This window comes from Chenopodium album, chromosome 5 (assembly GCF_948465745.1).
Source record: "Chenopodium album chromosome 5, dcCheAlbu1.1, whole genome shotgun sequence".
In the NCBI taxonomy this organism is placed as follows: Eukaryota; Viridiplantae; Streptophyta; class Magnoliopsida; order Caryophyllales; family Amaranthaceae; genus Chenopodium; species Chenopodium album.
This window is the reverse complement of record NC_137838.1, coordinates 43911909-43919934: the sequence shown is the minus strand read 5'-3', so window position 1 is coordinate 43919934 and position 8026 is coordinate 43911909.

Genomic DNA, 8026 nt, shown 5'->3' with positions numbered 1-8026 from the left:
TTGTTTGCTTTTCTTTATTCTTTGTATAAAAATGGCATGCTTATCTTTTCCTCAATTTGATGGTGAACCCTTCTATGCTTACTTTGAAAGACTAGATGGTTTTCTTAGTTACCATGGGTGTTCTCTTAGTGATGCTTGTGGTATAGCTTATTGGGGCATGAATGAGTATACTAAGGGAATGGGTGAGGACATGAATAATGGTAGATTTTGTCATTTGTCTATGTATGATGCTTGGGATTTCTTCACATGGTTTGCTAGGGATTCTTTAGATAGAGAATCTCATGTTTCTTGTTTTGATTCTCAATGCCAAGATTCTTTTAATTTTTGCATGAATTCTCTTTATACTTCTTATGTGCCTTGTGATGACCCAAGTATGCAAATTGACACCTTTCCCCCTTATACTCATTTTGATGAGGTTTGTGCTAATCTTGATGATGTGCAATTTGACTTTGATCATGAACCTCAACCCAATAACATTGATGCCTAAATTCTCTCTCAAATGCAATATCTCACCCAACAACTCCAAGAGCTTCAAGAGGAACAAAAATTGAGAGAAGTGAGGCTTGCCAATGTGATGAGTGCTATGTTTGATTTAGATGGACGTGAGGCACCTCACTTGGAGTGTGAGAGTGTTGTTGAGGATGATGTAGGGCAAGGGTGTGAAGGTGAGGGGAGACTTTCTTATGATGAGAGGATTTTTGAGGATTTTGATCATTTTCCTTCCCCATTTGAGCTTGAATGCCATCCTTCCCCTTATTCACCCCCTTTGAGAGCTTCCCTTGGTGAGGATGTGAGTGATCCATCTTCATATTTGAATGAGGGAATTCATGAGGATGATAATGGTGAGTTTGAGAAATCAAGAGAGATTGAGAGTCCCTTGAGTGATGGTGGAAGAGTTGTGAATGAAGAAAATGTCGATTTTGAGGATTCCAACCCCCTTCCCCATCTTGATGAGTCTACCTTGCATGTTTGTGACCCTTCTATACATGAGTCTTTGGACTCATTTGAGGTTATGGCTAGTATGTTCATAGAAGGTATAACAAATCATTATCGCCTTTTGAGAGAGTTCATTGGCAATGCTTCATGGGAAAGGGATGAGTTTGAGAGAAACCTTTATCCTTTCATGCATGGTTTAGAGACTCTAGGCTTTGAGGATCTTGAGGGAGTTGTTGTTCATCGTGGTGATAGAGAGGAGGATGAGGTTGTTTCTATTGGAGAGTTTTTGTTTGAGGGAGATGTGAGTCATGAGTATTCTTTTGAGGATTCTATGATTGATTTTCATGCCCTCATTGGTGATGTGAGGCTTTGTGAGACCATTGTTTCTCCTCCCCTTCCTCATGTCCCTTTCTCAAGGAAATTTGACCACATCACCTACTATCCCATGTTCCTCCCTTCTTTTGTCAAAGAGCCTATTCATCCTCCTATTATTGAGGAAATGGGTGATTGTGCCACCCAAAAAGATTTTGAGGAGGTTTTGCCATTTTATTCTTTTCCTTATTTTTCTTCTTCTTTCTGTTCTTATTTTCTTGATTTTTCTTTTGATTTTTCTTCTTTCTTTTGGCATCTTCCTCCTCATTTACGTGCAATAATCTTGTTGCACATCCACCTCCCTTCATTTGCCTACTTGTTATCCTATGAAATGTGTGGTAGTGCATTTGATAAGCTCTAGCGTTCGTTGCAATATTATTTACTAGAGCGGTCTCGCTTGGACGTTAAACAAGCCTTTATCGGGAAGTAACCTGGGGTTTTTATTGCTTTCATTTTCTTTTCTTTTTAGATTAGATTTTCTCTCATGGAAATGTTAGTGCGCTTTTTTCTAGGTACATAACTTGATATACACTTATGCATTGGTTTGGATCAAGAATTAAGGAAGTTTGATGCCTATTTTTGCTAGCATATGGAAATCAAGATTCAATTCAAGAGGAAATCAGCTTTGAAAGGTTAAATTGGTTCATTTGCGGGTAATTACACCCACCAATATCTGGTAATATCTTTCCGAGATCTTTCTCTAATGGTTGGTGACTCGTTGGACTTGTGCTGGTTTGTTGGATTGATTTCTTTCTTTTCCCCTCCCATGGATTATTTTGTTTATATTTGAGTATATTGTCTCACTCAAGCTTGGGGGGAGGGTATTCTATCATGTTTGGTGGGATGTTGATTCATTTATGCCATGCACTTGAGTATATGAATTTCCATGTCTTTTCTTATATTTTGAAAAGTCCAAAAAGATTTTTGTTTACCTTCAAGGTAATTTTGGCAAAATGTGTTTTGTTTGTTCTTATTTTGGACATTCTATTTTGGGAATTGCATTCTTGAATGTTTTTCTTCCTAAGTGGTAAATGTGTGCACGGTTTGAGAGTGTCATTGGTTGACTCTAGGATACTATATGCTAAGGTAGTCGGGTTAAGAACTTTTAGGGGTCCATGAAACCTTAGTTCACGGGAATATGGTAAGATGGAGTTGCTCTCTATAGTGGATTTGAAACCCTTGGTTGGTATTAGTTTGGTTATAATCCCTTGTGAGTTTCATTTATTCTAGCCTTCATCACCTTGTTAAGCGGCTATTTAGGATCCTTGACTATGAATGTCTTAATCCCTGTTTTGACCTCAAGCTCCCAAGATCATTATATTCAAAAATCTTTGTTTGAATGTGTATGACTTTATTTCGATTCAAAAAGATTTATTTAAATGCGTTTGACTTTCATTTGATTCACAAATCTTTGTTTTAATGTGTTTGACTTTCATTTGATTCAAAAAGCTATATTTGAATGTGTTTGAGTTTCATATGATTTAAAAATATTTGTTTGAATGTGTTTGACTTTCATTTGATTCAAAAAGATTTATTTAAATGTGTTTGACTTTCTTTTAATTAAAAAAAAATTGTTTGAATGTGTTTTACTTTTTTTCGTTACAAAAAGAATTGTTATAATGTGTTTGACTTTCTTTTGATTCATAAAGCTTTGTTTGAATGTGTTTGACAGTATTTCGATCTAAAAAGATTTGTTTGAATGTGTTTGACTTTCATTTGATTCAAAAATCTTTGTTTGAGTGTGTTTGACTTTCATTTGATTCAAAAAGCTACGTTTGAATATGTTTCCCTTTCATATGATTTAAAAAGATTTGTTTGAATGTCTTTGACTTTCATTTGATTCAAAAAAAATTTGTTTGATTGTGTTTGACTTTCTTTTAATTCAAAAAACTTTGTTTGAATGTGTTTTTACATTTATTCGATTCAAAAAGAATTGTTTGAATGTTTTTTAATTTCTTTAGATTCATAAAGCTTTTTTTAATTATGTTTGACTATATTTCGATCCAAAAAGATTTTTTTGAATGTGTTTAAATTTCATTTGATTCAAAAATCTTTGTTTGAATGTGTTTGACTTTCATTTGATTCAAAAAGCTTTGTTTGAATGTGTTTGACTTTATTTCGATTAAAAAAGATTTATTTGAATGTGTTTGAATTTCATTTGATTTAAAAAGATTTGTTTGAATGTGTTTTACTTTCATTTGATTCAAAAAGCTTTGTTTGAATGTGATTGACTTTCTTTTGATTCAAAAAGCTTTGTTTGAATGTGTTTTACTTTTTTCGATTCAAAAAGAATTGTTTGAATGTATTTGACTTTCATTTGATTCAAAAAGCTTTGTTTGAACGTGTTTGACTTTTATTTGATTCAAAAAGGTTTTTTTTTTTTTTTTTTTTTTTTGGAAAATATGAGAAATTTTATTACCAAAAGGAAAAGTTACAACTTACAAAAGCTAAGTTATAACAAACACCAAATTCCACAAGACCTGAAAAAACAGGCCAACCAACCACCAAACAGTTCAAGCTCAATCTCCTGCCACCTTCTAGGATGGGTTCAAGAGAAAGAGACAAGAATAACCTGAGCTCAAGTTTCTAGCCACCTTCTAGGAAGAGTTCTGGAAACTAAGCCCAGGACCATAGAACAAACACAGAGCAGGACAGACCTGCAAACAAAAAAACACCACTCATGCAGACTGTAAAAAAGAAAACCTCCACCTAGACTCAGCTGCAAAAACAGCAGGACTAGACAAAAGAAGGTATAACATCAGTTTAGAGAAAACAGCCAAGCTAAGCACCATAACAAAGTGCTGACTTAAACCAGCATAACCAACAAACCAGACCAGCAACTGCACCAAAAAACATCAACAGCAGAACAGCAGCCAGAAACAGCAACAGAAACCAGCAACAACAACAGACTTCAGCAACAGCAAAGCTGACTTGCAGCAACTTCACTAAAGACCAGCAGAACAGCAGCCAGCAACAGCAGCAGAAACCAGCAACAGCAGCAGATTTCAATAACAACAACACAAACAGCAACAGGTTCAGCAACAGAACCAGAACCAGATGACTTGCTGACCTGAACAGCAACAAAACAGCAACAGCACAGCAGAACAGCAGTCAGCAACAGCAACAGAACCCAGCAACAGCAGCTAATTTCAGCAACAACAACACAAACAGCAACAGGTTCAGCAACAGAAACCAGCAACAGCACAGCACAACAGCAGAACAACAGTCAGCAACAGAAACCAGCAACAACAGCTGATTTCAGCAACAGCAACAGACAACAGTAACAACAACAGAAACTAGCAGCAGTACAGAAACCCGCAATAGCAACAAAAAACAGCAACAACAATAAAAACAAACAACAGCCTTCAGAATTTAAAAGCCAGAATTCAGAAACCAACAGCAAAGTAGTTAGAAATCAAAATTCAGCAACAAAGATCAGCAGCAGAAGCAACTCTCTAAAAAACCAACTAAGCAATCAAGTATTTGCTTCCCGCTGGGATTCTACAGGATGAATGGAAGATAATATCCCTAACTAGGACATCAACAGGCTTGCAACAACTAGTGAACAAAACTGCATTCCTCTGAATCCAAATACCATATACTGCTTCAGTGAAGGCTACATGGATCACTTTGTTTTTCAATCTGGAACTTCTGCAGATTTTCTTTAACCATTCAATCTCATCACTAAACTGCTGAACAGGCTTGGAAACATATAAGATACTTAACACCTTGTTCCAAACCTGTCTAGAGTACTCACAATCAAAGAATAAGTGTTGAACACTTTCATTGTTATTCAAGCACAAGAAACACCTTGGATCACAAGAAATGTGCCATTGTAGCAACCTATCCTTAGTGACAAGCCTATCCCACAAAGCTAGCCACAAGATAAATACACTTTTAGGAGTTGCTAAGTTATGACAAATGACTCTCTTCCAAGGAACCTTAGGAACTTGAGGCCTAATAGCAGCATAAAGCTTCTTGATTTTCATCTTGTTTCCCTGTATGAAACCATCCCATCCCCCTTGATCATTCACAACATCTCTACAACTCATAATCTTCTTCAAGAACCAAAAGCATTTAGCAGGGGTAGGAGTGGTCCAACAATCTTTATGCTTAAAAATAGATATGGACCCACTTAACCCAAAGATTATCAGCCTTGTGAGCAATATCCCAAAGTAACTTAGTGACAGCTGCCTTATTCCACTCAGGAAGAGAAAGCAAGTTCCAGCCACCACAGACTTTAGAAAGACATACATAATTCCAAGCAACCAAAGATTTCTTAGCAGGGGCAGAGGATCCAGTCCAAAGAAAGCACCTGAATCTAGCCTCGATCTCTTTCAGAATTTTCTTTGGCAAGATAAAAATTTGATCCCAATATGTCTGAATACCAAACAACACACTCTTCACCAACTGAAGCCTCCCAGCATAAGACAAGTGTTTAGCCATCCACCCTTGGATTCTAGCAGTCACCTTCTCCACCAAAGGTCTACACTGAGCAATAGTAAGCTTCTTGGAAGAGAGAGGGACCCCAAGATACCTAAAAGGAATGGTACCTTGAGAAACACCAAGAAGCTCTCTCAGCTCTGTCTGAACATCAACAGAAACTCCTCCAAAATAGACTTCACTTTTATCAAGATTAGCCGAAAGCCCAGAAGCACTCGAGAATTTCAAGAAGGCTTGGAAGAGAAGCATAACAAAAACACTATCAACTCTAGAAAACATCAATAGATCATCAGCAAACATCATGTGAGTTAGGTTTAACTTTTCACATCTAGGATGAAAGTTAAAATCAGGAGTTAACCTAAGCTCATCAAGGCACCTGGAAAAGTATTCCATACCAATAGCAAAAAGAAAGGGAGACATAGGGTCACCTTGTCTTAAACCTTTCTTAGCTTCAAAAGGAGGGGCAGGAAAACCATTAATAAGAATAGAATAAGAGACAGAAGTAAGACAAGTCTAGATCCAGCTAACAAATCTCTGAGGGAAACCAAGCTCCTGCATAACAGTAATCAAGAATCCCCACTCAACTGAATCATAGGTGTTCTTCAAATCCACCTTAACCATGCATCTAGGTGAGATAAATTTGTGATCATAGCCTTTGATCAATTCAGTTGCAAGAAGGATATTGTCACCAATGTGCTTGCCTGGAATGAAACCTGATTGGGCATCATCAATGACCTCACCAATGGTAGCAGCAAGTCTAGCAGTTATGACCTTAGAAATGAGCTTATAAACCACAGTGCAACAAGCTATAGGTCTAAAATCCTTAACATGAGAAGCATTAGGGATTTTAGGAACAAGTGTGATAGTTGTGCAATTCCATTGTTTAGGTAAGATCCCTTTAGTAAAGAAATCAATAACACTAGCATAAATATCATCTTTCAGAATATGCCAAGCTCTCTTAAAGAAAAAGGAGTTAAAGCCATCAATACCAGGAGCTTTAGTGTTATCAATTCCCTTAAGGTCAGCATCAATTTCAGCATGAGAAATAGGCTGAATTAGATAACTCTGAGCAACAGAGCTAAGTTGTATACCCCTCATCATAGTAACAAGGTCAACAGCAGGAAGCCAAGGAGCCTGAGTCCCTAAAAGAGACTTATAGAAGGAGATAACTTCATGAGAAATAGCATCCGGATCCTTAAGCAAAACCTGGTTAGAGTCAAAGATGGAGTCAATTATATTCCTTGCTTATCTACTCTTCATCACTGAGAAAAAATAATGAGAATTGCCATCTCCAAGCTTAATCCAGTTGATCCTAGATTTTTGTTTGAAGATGCTTTCCTGAATATCATTCCAGTGTTTGACAACCTTAATAGCATCGGATTCTTTAGCATATAAATCCAAATCATCAGGATTATGAGCCATTAAGTTCTGAATTCCAACAAGCTCAACATTAGCTTGATCAATCTTCTCCTCAATGTTGCTAAACTGCTTGCTATTAAGAGACTTGATATTAGACTTCAAAGAATTAAGCTTCTGCCAAACAGAACTACCAGAACCCCAGGCCTGAGAAACAGTATCAAGGAAATCAGGATGATCAGCAATACAATTTAGAAACCTGAAAGGTCTACCTCTCCCAGCAGGAGTAGAACAAATATCCAACAGAACTGGACTGTGATCAGATAAAGAAGGGGGGAGATAGACAGTCTCAACATGCCCATGAGAGGCCAGCCAAGCCTGATTACCAAAGACTCTATCAATCCTAGAAAGAGTTCTAGGACCAGTATGAGCCTTATTTGACCAAGAGTAAAAGGCTCCTTTGCCCTTGACCTCGGTGAGGTCCAAATCATCAACCAAACTCTGGAAATCTCTAGTCTCATAATCAGTAACATCAGTACCATGAAGCCTATCTGAAGTATGAAGAACAGATTTAAAGTCACTAGCACAAAGCCAAGGAGAATGCTGAATAAAGATGTTCCTAATCCCTTCCCACATAGAAAGTCTATCATGAATAGAATGAAGCCCATAGATATCAGTAAGATGAATTTGAGAAGAGAAATCCTTATAAAGGACACAACAATGAATAAATTGCTCATGAATCTTCAAGACATTGATAGTTACTCTATTTGCATTCCAACCAAGCCAAATCCTCCCTTTAGGAGAATGATCATAATTGCACACCCCAAAGCCAAGAAGAGCCAAATTTCTTTTGATAACTGAAAACATTTTTTTATTTAACTTTGGTTTTAAGAAGGCCAATAACATCAACTGAATAGGA